Genomic DNA, 18191 nt, shown 5'->3' on the forward strand with positions numbered 1-18191 from the left:
CCACTGAAATAGTCTGGAATCTGACAGTATTCTCCTTCTTTTTCTTGAAATACCTAATTTTATTTAGAAAATATTTAAAAGTAGACAGAAATCCTGTCAAGAAAGACTAGGTGGAAAATGGGTTCCTAATAAAATAGAATTTTATGTCCACAAAAGTCTAAAAGGTCACTGAAGAGAAACAGTACCATTCGAACAATGGTTAGTTACCTGCATTTTTTAAAATTATTAATTAATGAGTGTGGGTTTTTCTTTGAATTCCACACAGATAATGTACTACACAGCAATTTGATCATAAAACACTTGTTTCCTACATAAGCTACCACCATAGACAAATCAATACAAACACATCATGAATGAACAATCTCAGCAGTGGGTAACTACTGAGAAAAGTTTGCAGAATTTTGACAAAGGGAGTGAATAGGCCATGGGCAAAGCAAATGAGGGAGAGTTAAGGAAGGAAATATTTTAAATATTAATAATTAGCCTAGACATGGTACTGTATTTTTTGCAAAAGAAACATTTTGTAACACATCAGTGAATTTTATCTCCAAAGAGATTAGTACACTGGCAAAGTATTCGCATGATAGTGGAGAGATGTGGATGGCAGATACTGAAAACACCCTAGCCTTGTAGATCCCACAGCAACTCAGGGGCACCCTGTCTCTAAATAAAATACAAAAAGGGCTGCGGATGTGGCGGATGTACCTGGGTACAATCCCTGGTACAAAAACAAAAATAAACAAAAAAAGTGGTCCTCTAAAAATTTTAAAAGGGTGTATTTCACATTTAAGCACATAATTTAGAGTACGAAATTCCGATGCTGCTCTGCTGGTCCAGGCTGTTAATACTCTTGTTTCTCTGGTGGGCCTCAATCATGTATCACAAAACCTTCATCTATGGCAGGAAATTTCTACAGTCCTCTGCAATGCAGGGAGGTTTGCCTCCTCATTCTCCTGGTAAATCAGTCCAATGTTCCTTACCTTCCTGAAGTAGAAATCTCTTTCTCCAAGTCTTCACAGTAAGTTTCAACACGTTGATCTGCTACATCTATTTGACCACTTTGTGGGGCTGTTGCCCACACTAGGATTCTTTCGCACCACCCTGGGCCAGCCTTAGGAGTCACAGTGGTTTTCTGCGGTGATGGGCTCTGTGGACTGAAACTGCTTCAGCAGTTTCTTCGGTTTGTTCAGAGCTGGAGCAATAAGGAAGCCAATACAGTTCCTTGACCTTGTCTGGCAGCCACAAGGTCCTACTTTTTCCCTCCGTAGTTTGCATCAAAAACTTCTTCAACCACTCAACCTTCAAAATTGTACTGGCATTTTCCTTTACTAATTTATCCACAGGAATTTTGTCAACTCCCATCCTCTTAAAACCTGCTTGTAGTATTTTGAAGTTCTGAACCTATTCGTGTTTCAGATTAGCTTGGAATCTCAGGGAATAGCCAGTCCATAGGGAGTCCCCGAGCCCCCTGTTCGATCTTTGCCAGATTCAAATGCTGAGACCAACTAGACCAGCATGTCATATCGATTTAGTTCATCACCGGTGACTGAGTACATATTTACAGTAATCTTTAGCTCCCGGCAGAACAAAGTCCACTGCCGCACCAGCAATGGTTCTGTCTTCACCTAATACAAACAAAGGGACCCCGGCTGTCTGCCGGGTGTGACGCACCCCCCGCTATGACGCACCCCCCCCCCCCCCCCCCCCCGCTATGACGCACCAACATACACATTCTTAGTGTCTGCCCCATCCTCTCCTCTCCTCTCTTTGCTATTGGCCACTGAACCCCATGGGGTCCTTAACTACTGAGCTACATCCCCCTTTTTGTTTTTTACTCAGGGACAGGAGCTCATTAAGCTGCTCAGGCCCTCGCTAGATTGCTGAGGCTGCTTTGAACCTGCGATTCTCCTGCCTCAGCCTCCGGAGTTGCTGGGGTTACAAGTGGGCGCCACTGCGCCTGGCACAGTGGTAAGGGAGATTAAAAAATGCCTTCATTGTCTAATACCCTATTAGGTTCAGCCAAAAATTATTCTAAGTACAAGTTTAGTGGTAAAATGGCACGTCTTGTAATTTGAGCAAAACAGAGGGGTAACAAATTGGGGTGGTGCGTGTGTGCTTGAGGGGAGGTAAGCCCTCAGTTTTTCTCAAGGAACCCTTCCCGAACAAAGCAAGTCTCTTCATCTCCCTCCTCATCCACTTCCCTTCCTCCACCTCCCTCATCTCTGAGCAAGTGTGCTTCTCTTTTAAAACCGACAAGCACCCCTCGTGTAAAAAACATATTTCTGAATCTACCTACTTTCATTTATATTAAACACAACTTCAAACTGTTATTTTGAACTTTAGTCCAGAGCCAACGGGTTCATTATAATATTCCTTTTGGCTTATTTGTAACTTCTTTTTCTTTTTTAAACATTTTTTAGTTGTGGACGGACATAATAACTTTAATTAATTAATTTATTTAATGTGGCGTTAGGCAGGCTCTGTACCACGGATCCACAACCCAAGCCCTGTAACTTCTTTTCCTGCAAGAGATATCTGGCTCTTACACTCTACAACATACTTATTTATTCAACATTAATATACAAATAAAACAGCGTCAGAGTCCATAGTCTACTTAAATCCACTTACCTAAACCAATCAGATTACAGTGTTTGAGTAACTTGTTTTTGACTTTGGCCTTATAATATCTAGTTGAAACCGTTTTATAGGCTGCATCCACTGCTGGAATGAAGACTTTTATTAGCAATCAGTGTCAACATTCCAGAAAATACTGATATTACTCTGAAGGGACAGAATTACTCATAGAGGCCCCAGAGCAAGCTTGTGGAAGGACTTCAATCACATATTAACATAGACCTCGGTCTTCTTGGGAAGAAAAGGAGGCTCTGGGTTGATCAATGGGGACAGAGAGAATGAAAATCAAGTGGTGATGGTTCACAGTATCTGTAGTCACTGAGGCTAGTATGATGGTGTGAGGATTTTGTTTGGTTGTTGTTGTTGTTTTACTAGTAAAACAAAATAAAACAACAAAACCAAACAAAACTATCCCACTGTTTGGATGAGGCCAGGCATTGTTTATTCAGTATCTCAAACTCAAAAAGATGAGTTAATGATTGAAGTTAATTTTTGTAGATACACTTTAGTAAAGATAGATCCTGTGTTACCCTAAGGATTTTTTTTTTTGTTTCTATTTTTGTTTACATGAATCAAGAAATTTTGTCAAGTGCTTTTTCTGCATCAGTTGGGATGATGTACAAATAGTTCTTCAGTCCCCTTTATGGTGAATTACACAGTTAATGATTTTCAAATTGATTTTGGTTCACTGATTTTCTTTTATTTTTTTAATAGAATTCTGTTCTAATCATTAATATTGCTTCCTTAGTCTAGCATTCAGGAGGCCCGGGCTTTGATCCTCAGTACTGTGAGAAAAAAAAAAAAAATCCTCTCTTTTTATTACTTTGAGTTTGATTTGCTCTTACCCCCTCCAGCCCTTTACTTTCTAATCTATATGACTATTTTTTTTCTTCCCTTAATGTACAGGCTAGGAATATCAATACAATGCTAATAGAAGAGACGAGAGGGTATGTTCTTACCTTATTCTCAAATACAAAAGAAGTTACAAATTCAGTGAAAATTAGAACATAACTTTTAAAAAGTTGTGTTGTGCAATTAAAATGCTTCACAGAAATGTAGGTCCTTGCATGCTAATGTTCATCCTGGAAGAGACGCTTCTTTTCCCCCCCACATTTATTGGTGCATTACATTTATTGTGTATTATGTACATACTGATGAGATTTGTTGTTACATATTTGTTCATGCACTTAATACACAATATAATTGGGCCAATATCACTTCCAAACACTTCCCCCTCCCTCTGAACCTCTAACCCCTTGGTCTCTTTCCTCTACTGATCTCCCTTTGATTTTTTTTTTTTAATATTTATTTTTTTAGAAGTAGTTGGACACAATACTTTTATTTTTATATGATGCTGAGAATCGAGCCCAGGGCCTTGCATGTGCTAGGTTAGCGCTCTACAGCTGAGGCACAACCCCAGCCCTCACTTTGATTTTCATGAGATCCACCCCCATTTTTCTTTTCCTTTTTCCTCTCCAGCTTCCACATAAGAGAAAACACACGACACTTAACCTTCCCAAGTTTGACTTCATTTAACTTAGCATAATGGTCTCTAGTTCCATCCATTTTCCTGCAAATGTCATAATTTCATTTTTCTCTATGGCTGAATAAAACTCCATTATGTATAACCACATTTTATTTATCCATTTATCTGTTGATGGACACCTAGGCTGATTCCATAGTTTGGCTCTTGTATTACTGTAAAAACATGGCAATGCATGTATGATGACTTTTAATTCTTCAGAATACCGAGGAGTGGAATAGCTGGGTCATATGGTGGTTCCATGCTTAGTCTTTTGAGAAGCCTCCATATTGATGTCCATAGTGGTTGAATGTCCATAGTGGCAGAATTTCCAATTCTGCCAACAGTGTAAAAGTGTTCCTTTTTCTCCACATCCTCCTCAGTATTATTATTTGTATTTTTGATGACTGCCATTCTGAGTGGTTTGAGATGAAATTTCAGTGTAGTTTTGATTAGCCTTTCCCTAATTAAAATCAGCACTTCTAAGGCATAAAAACAATATAAGCCCAAAGTTGGTAAAAGAAAGAAGGAAACAAAGAGTGTATATCTTCCAGATCTTGTACATATTAAAATACTAATAATGGTGTATTATGAACAACATGTCAATCTTTTTGACAATTTAATTAAATAGATTATTGGAAAGACACAAAAGAGAATGTGTAGCCATGTTCAATAATTTCTTGCTCTTCCTTCAGAGTAGCTGTTCTCTTCCCCCAATTGTGTCACTTAAGATGGTTTATGTCAGGATTTCCCATCTTTTCTGAAAGCATCCAGTTGAGTTAATGGAGAAAATATCTGCTGCAACCCAGTCCAGGGGCATACTGGAGGAATGTGTGGTGGGAGTTGGGCGTGGTGGGAGTTGGGCCTGGTGTGGCAGGAAAGATGTTCTGGTTGACTTTGAATAGGGCCATGCTGAGGCATTTCTGTGAAACTTCAGACAATATTTCTTATTAGTACCCTCCCAAGAGGGATGGGACAATGGGAAGCAGGCTAAGTCTTAGGGTAGAAGGAGAAGTGTGCATTGCTTCTTGCTTCCTTGGTTTTGCAAGAAGAATGCCTCCTGTCTAGATTCTTAATGTAGAAGTATAGTACTAATTTGAGTTCTAATTATTTATATCATTTAATGCCATAAATTTCCATATAAGCACTAATTTACTGCACACATTTTGATATACTGTATTTTCATTTTCAGAGTATCTCAAAGTATTTTTTCCTCTAAGATTTCCTCATTTATCCATGCCCTATTTTGAAGTATATTTAATAGCCAATTATTTGGAGATTTTCTAGGTATCTTTCTGTGCTTTATTTCAACTTTTAGTCAGCTATGGTCTGAGAACATGCTTTGAATGACTTCCACTGTTTGAAAATTGCTGAGGCTTGTTTTATGTTCCAATATATGATCTATCTTGATGAATGCCCACATGTACTTGAAGAAGATATGTAGGGGCTGAGGTTGTGGCTCAGTGGCAGAGTGCTCGCCTAGCACATGCAAAGCTCTGGGTTCGATCCTTAACACCATATAAAATAAATAAATAAAAAACAAAGGTATTGTGTCCATGTACAACTAAAAAAAAATTTTAAAAAAGATGACATGTAGTTGGCTGTTTGGTATTCTATAAATGTCAAATGTCTGTTGAAAAACTGACATTCAACATTTGAATACTGATGTTTTGAGGGGGGTCTTCTGAAATTTTATCGATTTTCTTCTTTCATTTTCCATCAATTAATGAGAGAGGGGTTTGGTTTCCTTATTCTTTGCTATGAAAAAGGAATTAAGTCCTTAATAATTGTGTGTATGCCTATTTCTCCTTTCAATTCTATCAGTTTTTGCATTTATTTTGAAGCTCTGTTGTTAGCTACATATACATTAACAAGTATTATCCCTTCTTAGAGAACTGCTCCCTTGATTATTATGTAATATCTCTCTGATGATATTACTTGTTTTAAAGCCTACTTTGTCTAATATTAAAATCGACTCTCTATTTACCATTCAGCTTGAGAGGGAGAGAGAGAGAGAGAGAGAGAGAGAGAGTGAGAGTGTGTGTGTGTGTGTGTGTGTGTGTTTGGGTACTGGGGATTAAACCCAGGGCCTTGCACTTATAAAGCATACACTCTACCAGTAAACTACTCCCCAACCCCATCTGTATGTTTAAAATGGTTTCTTATAGATAGCAGCTAGACAAATGCTTTTATGAAAGGCGGTAAGCTCTATCTTATCTTTTAACTGATGTGTTATTTAATAGTGATATTTAAATTGATTATTGAGATAGTTGAATTAAGGTCCACCATCCTCCTGGTTATTTTCTATTTGCTAGAAACAAACAAAACAAAAAACAAAAAACTTCCTTTAGCATTTCTTATAGAGAAGGTCTGTGGAAAATGAATTTATTTGTCTAAGGAAGTCCTTATTTTTCTTTCTTTTTAAAATTTTATTTCATCGTGGTCAGGAAACTTGAGATCTTAAGTGTATGATACATTATTGTTGATTAAAGGTACAATGTATAACAGATCTACAGAGTTTATAAATCATGCTTGACTCAAACTTTATGCCCACTAATAACTCCACATTTTCCCTGTCGTCAGCCCCTAGGCTAGTTCTATAGTTTGGCTGGCAACTGTGATTCTATGAATTTGACTATTTAACATACCTCAAATAAGTGAAACCATGCAGTACTTATCTGTGGCTGTTTCACGTTAGCATAATTTCTTCAAATTTCATTCTTCTTGTGTACCACATTTTCTTTATCCATTAATCTGTTTATGGATATTTAGGCTTTTTCCATATCTTGGATATTAAGTGCTGCAATGAACATAGCAGTGATAAAATCTCTTCAAACTTCTCTGATTTCATTATTATGGATGTATACCCAGAAGTGGGATTATTTAATCATATGGTAGTTCTATTTTTAATTCAAAAAAAGTATTTTTAGTTATAGATGGACATAATACCTTTATTTATTTTTATGTGGTGCTGAGAATTGAACCCAGTGCCTCACACGTGATAGGCAAGTGCTCTACCGCTGAGCCACAACCCCAGCCCCTGTATTTTTAATTGTTTAAGGAGCTTCAAAAGGCTATACCATTTTATATTCCCACCAACAGTATAAAGAATTCTAATTTCCCCATATCCTCACCAACACTTGTTACCTTTTGATTTTTAAAAAAAATATTTATTGTTTTTAGGTGTAGATGGACACAACACAATGCCTTTATTTTTATGTGGTGCTGAGGATCGAACCCGGGTCCTGCCTGTGCTAGGTGAGCACTACCGCTGAGCCACAATCCCAGCTCCTTGATTTTTTTTTTATAATAACCACCTGTTAGGTGGGGATGATATCTCATTTTGTTTTTTATTTTATTTGCATTTCCCTGATAATGTTGTTGACCATCTTTTCATATACCTGCTGGCCATTTGCATGTATTCTATTTCTGTTTTTACAACTGAGTTGTAGAAATTCCTTATACATTTTGAACAATGACCCTTTCTCAGATATATGGCATGCAAACCCTTTTCACAGTTTGACTTTTCCCTCTGTGCTTTTCTCTACTGTGCAGAAACCTTTCATTTTGATGTAGTCTCACTTGTTTCAGCTTTTCTTACCTGTGATTTTTTAAATTTATTTTTTAATTGGACACAATACCTTTATTTTACTTTTTATTTGTATGTGGTGCCGGGGATCTAACCCAGTGCTTCATGTGTGCTAGGCAAGCACTCTACCACTGAGCCACAACCCTGGCCCCTCTATACTCTATTTTTTAAAAATATTTTTTCAGTTGTAGATGGACACAGTACTTTTATTTATTCACTTTATGTGGTGCTGGGAAATAAACCCATTGCCTCACACATGCGAGGCAAACACTCCACCACTGAGCCACAACCCCAGTCCCCTATACTCTATTTTGAAATCTGTGTGATCCATTCAGATTTGTTCAAGATTGATTTACATATTTGTAGTTTTTTGTGGTTTCATGTGATTTATAAAACTTTTTCTATTTTGGTATTGACTCTGTAGATCACTTTAAGTAGTATGGACATTTTAACAATATTTGTATAACCCACTAACATTGGACATCGTTCCGCTTTTGTTGTTCAATTATTTTCCCCAAGATTTTGTGGTTTTCAGTATATTAGTCTTTCAATTCCCTATTTAAGTTTGTCCCTAAGTATCTTATTCCTTTTAGTGCTACTGTATTTTTCTTAATTTCTTTTTCTAATAGTTCATAATTAGCATACAAAAATGCAAGTGATTTTTTGCATGTTGATTTTATATCCTGCAATTGTAGTGAACTCATTTCTTCTTTTTTTAAAGATCATGTTATACTGCAGAGACAATTTTATTTTTTCCTTTCTTTTTGTTTTGGTGGGGAGGCTGGGGATTGAACCCAAGGGCACTTAACCAGTGAGCCACATCCCCAGCTCTTTGTATTTTATGACAGGGTCTCACTAGGTTTCTTAAAGCCTCCCTAAGTTGCTCAGGCTGGCTTCAAACCTGCAAACTTCCTGCCTCAGCCTCCTGAGCCAATGAGATTACAGGCGTGTGCTACTGTGCCTGGCTTATTTTTTCCTTTCTGATTTAGATGCCTTTTCTTTCTTTGCCTTTTCTAATGGCTCTGGGCATATATTCAATATGATGCAAATTTCCAGTACTACGTTAAATAGAAGTGGCAAGACTGGCTAATCTTAATACTGATTTTAGAGGAAAAGTTCTCAACTTTTTATAGTTAAGTATGGAGTAAGCCATGAACTTGTCATATATGGCCTTTATTATGTCGATATACATTCCTTGTATACCTAATTTGTTTCAATGTTTTCTCATAAGAGTGTCAAATTTTGTTAAATGTTTTTTCAGCATCTATTGAGATCATGTGACTTTATTCTTTTTTTGTTGTTGTTCCTTGTTAACATGGTATGCTGCATAAACTGATTTTCATATTTTGAACCTTCTCAAGGATAAATTCCACTTGATCATGCTCTATAACCTTTTAATGTGCAGATTCAGTTTTCTAGTATTTTGAATTGCCTTTGTATTCCTAAGGAATGCTAGCCTGTAGTATTCATTTTTTGTGATCTTTTTCTGGCTTTGGTATCTTGTTAATTTGGATCTCATGAGTTTGGAAGTGTTCTGTCCTCTTCAATGTTTTGGGAGATTTCTGAGAAGGATTTGCACCCTTCTTTAAATGTTTTGTATAATTCACCAGTGAAGTCAGTTGGTCCTGAGCTGTTTTCTTTTGGCAGGGGTAAGGACTTTGATAACTAATTCAATCTCAATAGTAGTTAAGTCTATTTATTCATTATTTAGTCTTAGTAGGTTCTAAGTTTCCATCTTCTAGGTTATCCAGTTTGCTGAGTATTGTTCACAGTACTGTCTTATGATCTTTTAAATTTCTGTGTCATCAAATGTATAACTTCACTTTTATTTCTGATTTATCTAAGTCTTCTGTTTATTTCTTTTAATTTTCCTCAGTCTAACCAAGGGTTTGTCAATTTTATTTTTTTCAAAAAATACTGTTATTTTTCATTGATGTAATTTTTCTATTTAAACTCTCATTTCTTCTTTTTGCTATCTTTGGTCTTAGTTTGTTCTTCTTCTAATTCCTTGAGATTTAAAGTTAGGTGTTTATTATTTAAGATCATTTTTTCATATTTATTTATTGGTACTAGGAATTGAACCCAGGGACACTACCACTGAGCTATATCCTAGCCCAACTTTTTATTTTGAGACAGGATCTCACTAATTTGTTTAGGGCCTTATTAAGTTGCTGAGGCTGGCCTCTTGCAATATCCCTGCCTCAGCCTCCTCCCGAATCACTGGGGATTACAGGTGTGGGCCACCCGTCTGGCCTTATTTCTTTTTAGTGTAGTGATTTATTGCTATGATCCACTCTTAGTCCTTTTGCTATATCCCATAAGTGTTCACATGTTGTACTTTTGGTTTTGTTGATCTCAAATATTTTCTAATTTTCTTCTTTGAGCTAATGGTTGTTTCAAACTCTGTTAATGTCAATGTATTTGTGAATTTTTCAGTTTTCTTTTTGATATTGATTTCAAATTTCATTCCATCACGATCAGAAAAGATTCTTAGTATGATTTCAATATTCTTAAATTTGTTAAGGTTTTGTGATCTAACATGTGATGTATCCTGGAGAAAGGTCCATTTGTGCTGAAGAATAGGTATTCTGTTGCTGTTGGGTAGAACATTCTATGTATGTTAGGTCCAGTTGGCCTATAGTGTTATTAAAACCCTGTTTCTTTATTGATCTTCTCAATGGATGTATCATTTATTATTAAAAATTAGGTATTAAGCTGGGTGTGGTGGAACATGACTCTAATCCCAACTAAGACAAAGAAGGAAAAAAAAGAAGAGGAAGAACGAAGGAAGAAAAAGAGGAGGAGGGAGAAGAAAAAATGTGATATTTAAGTTTCTTACTATGTTATTGCCATGCAACTCTCCCTTCAGTTCGGTCAATGTTTCCTTTATAGATCTGGGTGTTCTGGTGTTGGATGCACATATATTTATAACTGTTATATCTGCCTTTTCTCGTTATAAAATGTCCTTCAACTCGAGATAAATTTTGACTCAGTTTTTTTTTTGTCTACTCACCCTGCTCTCTTTGAGTTACAATTATAATTTGTATTATTATTATTATTTTATTTATTTATTTTAAAATATTTTCTTAGTTGTAGATGGACACAATATCATCTCCTACTTCTTTTTATGCTGCGGATCAAACCCAATGCCCCACACGTGAGGCAGGCACACTGCCACTGAGCTACAGCCCCAGCCCAAATTTGGATTACTTTTTTTCCCCATCTCTTCGCTTTCAGCCTATTTATGTCCTTAAATAATAAGTGAGTTTCTTGGGCAGCATATACTTGGGTCTTGTTTTTACATCCATCTACTCAGTCTGTGTCCCTTGGTTGAGGAGTTTAATCCATTTACTGTAATTATTGTTAGAAAAGGATTTTTCTATTGCTATTTTGTTAGTTGTTTTCTATTAGTCCTGTTACTTCATTTTTTTCTCTCTTGATGTCTTCCTTTGTGTTTTGCTGATTTTTTTGTATTGATGTGTTTTGACTCCTTTCTCTTTTTGTTTTGCATAACTTCAATAGTTTGCAAGTATGGTTGGTTGCCTGAGGGCCATTTTATATATACACAGAAGTCTATATTAAGATTATAATAGCTTAAGTTCAATTACATACAAAAATATATTTTAACTTTTCTTCCACACACTTTGTTATTGCTCTCACAATTTACATCTATTCATATTATGTATCCTTTAACATATTTTATTTATTTTTAATACTTTTGTCTTTTAACAGTTACACTACAATTGAAAGTGATTTGCCTGTCCTTACAATAATACAGTACACATTCGTCTATATATTTAACTTAATAAGTTTCCTATTTTTTTTTTTTTTTTGTACCAGAGATTTTGAGACAATGTCTCACTAAGTTGCTTAGTGCCTTACTAAAATGCTGAAGTTAGCCTTGAACTTGCAAACCTCCTGCCTCAGCTTTGCAAATCACTGGGATTACAGGTATGTGCCACCACGCTCAGCTTGTCTTCTCTTTTTTTTTTTTATTGGGAGTTGGGGGTTGAACTCAGGGCTTTGAGAATGTTAAGCAAACATTTTATCACTGAGCTACATTCCAGCCTTAGTTTCCTCCTATCTTATATTATCATGTTGAATTTAGTGCTTTTCCATTTTAACTTGCTAGTGGTGGTGTGGTGAATTATCTCATCTTTTATTTGGGAGGTTTTATCTCGCCTACATTTTTAAAATTATCATTATTTTTTAGTTGTAGTTGGACACAATACCTTTATTTTATTTGTTTATTTTTATGTGGTGCTGAGGATCAAACCCAGGGCCTTGCATGTTCTAGGCAAGTACTCTACCACTGAGCCACAATCCCAGCCCTCGCCTACATTTTTAGAAGTATTTTTTAGTTGTCAATGAACCTTTATTTTATTTACTTATATATGGTGCTGAGAATTAAACCCAGTGCCTCACACCTACTAGGGCTCTACCACTGAGCCACAACCCCAACCCTCTTGCCTACATTTTTAAAGGAAGTTTTGCTGGGTATAATATTACTAGTTGGTTTTTATTAATTTTTTAAGCTTTTTTGTTATTTTTTAATTAATCTTTTAATGACAGCAGAATGCATTACAATTCATATTACACATATAGAGCACAATTTTTCATATCTCTGGTTGTATACAAAGTATATTCACACCAGTTCGTGTCTTCATACATGTACTTTGGATAATGATGTTCATCATATTCCACAATCATTTCTAACCCCCTGCCCCCTCCCTTTCCCTCCCACCCCTCTGCCCTACCTAGAGTTTGTCTATTCCTCCCATGCTCCCCCTCCCTAACCCACTATAAATCAGCCTCCTTATATTACAGAAAACATTCAGCATTTGTTTTTTGGGGATTGGCTAACTTCACTTAGCATTATCTTCTTCAACTTTACCCATTTACCTGCAAATGCCATGATTTTATTCTCTTTTATTGCTGAGTAATATTCCATCGTGTATATATGCCACATTTTTTTTTTATCCATTCATCTACTGAAGGGCATCTAGGTTGGTTAATTTTTTGGCTTCTTTTTTTAATATTTATTTTTTTAGTTGTAGTTGCATACAATACCTTTATTTTATTTACTTTTATGTGGTGCTGAGGATCGAACCCAGGGCCTCGCATGTGCTAGGTTAGCGCCACAACCCCTGCCCCAATTTTTTAGCTTTTTGAATATCATCATTCTACTCTATTCTGTCCTGCAGTTTCTGCTGAAAAATCCATTGACAACATTATCAAAGTTCCCTTGTATGGAACAAGTTGCTTTTCTCTTGGTGCTCTTATTTTTGGTTTTGTCTTAATTGTGTTCTTTGGGTTCCTTGAGTCTTCTCCAGATTTAGGGAGTTTTCAGCTACTTTTTTAAAAAATCAGCTTTCTGACCATTTTGCCTCTATTCTTCAATTCCCATAATGTACAAGCTGGTCTGCTTAATGGGACATCATAATTCCCTTAAGATTTTTTCTCACTCTTTTTAATCTTTTTCAGTTTGCTTCTCTAATTGAATTATTTCCAGAGTCTTTGAACTTGCTGATTCTTTCTTCTGTTTGATCTAGTCTGGTGCTGATCTCTCTAATGAATTTTTTTCCTCAATGCAATTGGTGTGTTCTTTAGTTCCATAATTTGGCATTTTCTTACATTTTTTCTATGTCCTTGTGGAAATGCTCACTTCATTCATACACTGTTCTCTTGACATTGGTGAGGATCTTTAAGAGAGTTATTTTTAATTATCTGTCAGATAAATCATATAACTCCATTTCATTAAGGTTAGTTTCCGAAAACCAATCACTTTCCTTTGTTTAGAACATCTTTGACTGTTTTTCTTTTTTTATTTTTCATTTTTCTTTGACACTCTTGTCCTATATTGTCTGTATATTAGACAAAGTAGGTCCCTCTCCTAGTCTTCACGAACTGGCCTTGAACAGAAGACTCCACCAAGTAGCCTGGTCAGAGATTTTAGGGGCTTCTATCTTCTTAAGGGAAAATCAGGCAACTGCAGTTGTCTCCTCACTTTGTGCCAAACCAGTGTGTGGGGAGCTATGCCATCTACCAGCCCAGGATACCATCTGCATCTTCCCCTGTGCCAGACCTCTCAGAATTCTAAAACTGACAAGAGAGATGCTAGTTCTTTGAGCAGCCCCTGAGAAGTTGGGGTGTGGAATGAACAGATCAACTCTTTCCTTCCCCAGAAGGTAGGCAAGAACTGAGACATGTTATCTGCTAGCACTCTGCTGAACAGTGGAGGAGGACTGATGACATCTACCAGCCTGCTATTGCCTCCATCCTCCCTGAGCAGCAAGGCTATGCCAGACTCCTCAGACCTCAAGTTTGGTATGACAAAAGCCAGTCCTCTGAGGAGCCCACTCAGAAGATGGGGCAGTGGACCTGCAAATGATCCCCTCCCCTCTCTTGGGTGAGCCTGGGAGTTAAGAAATCCTGTGCTGGTCATGTAGCTCTACCAGGGGCAGAATCTCCAGCAAGAAGTTGTACTAAATCTGCCTTCAGGCTTCAGTGAGTCTGGTTTCATGTTCTCTTGGATGTAGAGGCTTTTTCAATTGCTTTCTGTTTTCTCACAAAGGAAATTTGCCATGAACTGTTACTGAATGGAAGTGTTTGGGGGAATGGGGAAGGGTCCAAGCCTTCCTACTCTACCACCTTGCTGATGTCACTTCCCTCCTTCATTTTTGAAGGATTTTTTTTTGCTAGGTATAGTGTTCTGGATTGACAACTTCTTTTTCTTTCTGTACTTTAAAAATGTTTGATGGGCTGGGGTTGTGGCTCAGTGGTGGAGTACTTGCCTAGCATGTGTGAGGCACTGGGCTTGATTCTCAGCACCACACACAAATAAATGAATAAAATAAAGGTTCATTATCATCTAAAAAATATTTTTTTTAAAAAAATGTTTCTTTGAATTTTCTAGCTTGCACGGTATCTGATAAGTTTGTTATACATAATCTTATGTTTGTTCCTCATAGGCAATTTCTTTTTCTCTTACCTTCAAGATTTCTTCTTTATCTTTGGTTTTCAACTGTTTAAATAAGATATGCCTAGACATATGTTTGTTTTGGCATACATCCTGCTGGTTGTTCTCTGAGCTTCTTGGATCTATGGTTTACTGTCGCCAATTATGGAAAATCCTCAGCCATTTTTCTTCAATTATTTTCTTCCTCATTCTTTCCTAGGATTCCAATTACAGTTATGTGAGACTGTGGTATGTTCCATTGCTCTTAAAGACTCTATTCTGTTCCCCCCTCCTTTTCTGCACTGTGCTTCAGTTGGTAGAACTTCTATTGACCTACCTTTAAAAAAAAATCAGATTCCTCCCTCAGCTGTGTCCAATCTACTAATGAGCCTGTTCTAAGCATTAGTGATCTCTGTTAACTATGATTTTGATTTTTAATATTTCTACTTGATTCTTCCATATAGTTTCCATTTCTGTTGCAATTAACCATATGGTTCATTATATAGTAGCTATTTTATTAATTAATTACTTTATTTATTTTCTTATTAATGTCCTGGGGATTAAACCCAGATTTACCACTGAGTTATATCCCTAGCCCTTTTATTTTTCATATTGAGGTAGGGTCTCACTAAGTTGCTTAGGGCCTGTAAAGTTGTTTATGCTAGCCTTGAACTTGCAATCCTCCTGGTCAGCCTCCCGAGTTGCTGGGATTATAGGTATGCATCACTGCACCTGGCTAGACAGTTATTTTAAATTACTGATGGTTTCTTCTAACATCTTTGTCATATTTAAGTCTGGTTATAATTATTTGTTTTATATCATTGAGGTATGTTTTTTCTTGGCATTTTACATGCCTCCTAATTTTTGTTGAAATCTAGACACCTTGGATAACAAAAAAAAAGATATGAAGTTAAGTATTTTTGTGCATCAAGAGGACATGCTTTCCTTTGCATGAATTTATGATAATCTAGTCAATGTATTTGTCATTGCTATTATTACCCCCAATTCACTAGTGGTTTCAAATTCTTTTAATATCTTTGTTTAGGTAAGGGTTGGTTTGCCATGCTTGTTTTCTCAATGAATGATTCTTCCTTTGCTTTGAGTATTCTGTTTGCTTTCCATAGAAAATCTCTCTTGAAGACCTCCCAGCTGCATTCTTCTATTGTTTTTCCTTGATTCTTATTATCTTGGTCTGGCCAGGTAGGAGTTATCACTAAGCCTCAATCTTGGACTGGCTTGGGTCTCTGAACCTTGGGTATGTGGCCTTCACAAGTACTCTTGCCTCTCCTCCAGCTGTAGTGGTAGGCCTAGCACACATTCCTCCCCTACCCCTAGAGGTAGTGCTTTTCTGTTACTGGTCCCTTTCCTAAACTGCAGTTTCCACAAGTACCCTAAGGCAACAGTTTTTGCTGCTTTTCTTTATGTAGATTAAAGTTTCTGTTCTACAGGGGAGATAGGGAAGGAAGGTCTGGACTGCTATTCCTCATTTCCAGCTAGAAAAACAAGGAAAAATTTCTTAGTACTTACCTCATCCTACCTGTGAGTGCCTTGGAGACATTCCTGGAGAAGTCTACAATTTGAAAACTCTCTAATTTTGCAAATACCTAGTAGTTTCACATTCTTACTAGCTTGTATTCAATCTTTAATGATTTGCTAAAATTTTTTTTCTTTTTAGCTTATGTGCCGTCTGGAATTGTTCATATTAGGGAAGTATAACTTGAGTCCTGTCTTTCCCAGCAAGCCATCTGTTCTCCCCCAGATTCAAAATTACTTGGTTGTCCTGTGACCTCAGTTCTTTGACAAGTTCAAGAAAAGTCAGTATTTGTAGTTTGTCCAGATTTTTTTCCTCATCGTAAGGATGACTTTCTAGGTCTATATATCACTCAGAGAAACCTAAAGATGTCTCAATTAAAAACCTTTGAGAAGTGTGTGCTTGGACAGCACTGAGCAAAAGTCCCTCAGTTTATTTTGACACTGGGAAAAAATACCTTTTACACAAAGTTAGGATTAAGATAATAGTATAAAGTAAAGTCACTAGGGTGAGTATGGGGTGAGAAAGTATTATAGGCAAGTGATGGTAATAGGCAAGGCTTCAGAGAAAAGAGAATACAGTATATTGGAGGATTTCAAAGTTAAGCAGAATAATTTCAGAAACAAATTCACAGCCTAGATATTATATTGATATCAAATGTTATAATGACTTGGACACCACCTACATAGGAATATTGTTTTAAAACCATGCTTGGTTGAATCAAAATTTTGATTACCTAAAAATCATTGATAACTCTACTCCTGGAAGTGTTAACCACAGCAATTCTCTAAACAGCTGGAGCTAACTAGCACGCTGAAACATGGCTTCACAGTGGATAAAAATATTTTATTTCTATCATCACCCCAACAGTTTCCTAATCTCCTGACTACTATTACCATGTATCCTTAGGTTCTAGGTCTTACCACCTCATTTTGCAAAGTATGTTTAAAACATAAGGAATAGGGAGGCAGGTGACAGATAAAATAAGGACTTTAGCTCCTGCTGAGTGATGAAAGAATAGGATTAAATTCTGTGGATCCAATGCTGCATTCTACAACAGTCCAAAAGTTGATTTCTTTTTTTTTTTTAGTAATAGGTGGATACAATATCTTTATTTTATTTTTATGTGGTGCTGAGGATTGAGCCCAGTGCCTCACGCATGGTAGGCGAGCGCTCTACCTCTGAACCACAACCCCAGCCCACCAAAAGTTAGTTTCTCAAAAGTATCTTTTTTTAAAATATTTTTTTTTTTTTTAGTTGTCAGTGAACCTTTTTATTTATTTATATGCGGTGCTGAGAAACGAACCAAGTGCCTCAGGCATGCTAGGCAAGTACTCCACCACTAAGCCACAACCCTAGCCCCTTCAAAAGTGTCCTTACTTTGTTTCCTCTTCAATCTGGTTGGCATGTTTGGAAATATTTTTTATTCTGCTCTCATATCAAATGACAATTTTTGGTAACTGTAGGCTTCTAAGAGAAACCCTTTCTCCTCAGGGATTTGAAGAAATGTCTCCAGTGACTTCTAATGCTGCTGGAAAGAATAATAATGGTGACAGAAAGTATTAATCATTTTAATTTTCTTTCCTCTGTAAGTTTTTGGCCCTTCTTGTGTTTGTTTTTGGTAGTTATGTATTTTTTTTCTCATTGAAATGCTCAGTGAGTAGAGCATTTCAATGTAGATATTAATCTAGGAAACTTTATTGTACTTTTGTAATTCCTTTATTTTTCCCTTCTGTACAATTCATGAATTGAATGACATTTCTTAAACTGATCATCTAAGTATGTTATATTTTGTCTCCTTAAATTTTCATTTTTCTCTTCCTTAAGAGATTTTCTTGCTCTTATCTCACTATCTTTATGACATATGTGTGTATCCTTAATTCAGACATCATATATAATATTGAGGCCATCTTTCTCATGCATTAAATGCTATTTTAAATAGATTTACTATCTTCTA

The 18191-nt window shown here is 36.4% G+C and overlaps 1 protein-coding gene and 1 pseudogene across 1 annotated transcript in view; both read right to left on the bottom strand.

Moving 5' to 3' along the window:
* LOC114097362 (zinc finger protein 569) overlaps positions 1-18191 on the bottom strand; it is a 54173-nt gene that overhangs the window by 22653 nt on the left and 13329 nt on the right. Inside the window, exon 3 of the mRNA XM_027941254.2 lies at positions 14737-14919. The gene's annotated coding sequence lies outside the window, so the exon portion shown is untranslated. The remainder of the gene's footprint in view (positions 1-14736; positions 14920-18191) is intronic.
* Positions 693-16235, bottom strand: LOC114097321 (microtubule-associated protein RP/EB family member 1 pseudogene; annotated as a pseudogene).

This window comes from Marmota flaviventris, chromosome 18 (genome assembly GCF_047511675.1).
Source record: "Marmota flaviventris isolate mMarFla1 chromosome 18, mMarFla1.hap1, whole genome shotgun sequence".
NCBI classification, from domain to species: Eukaryota; Metazoa; Chordata; class Mammalia; order Rodentia; family Sciuridae; genus Marmota; species Marmota flaviventris.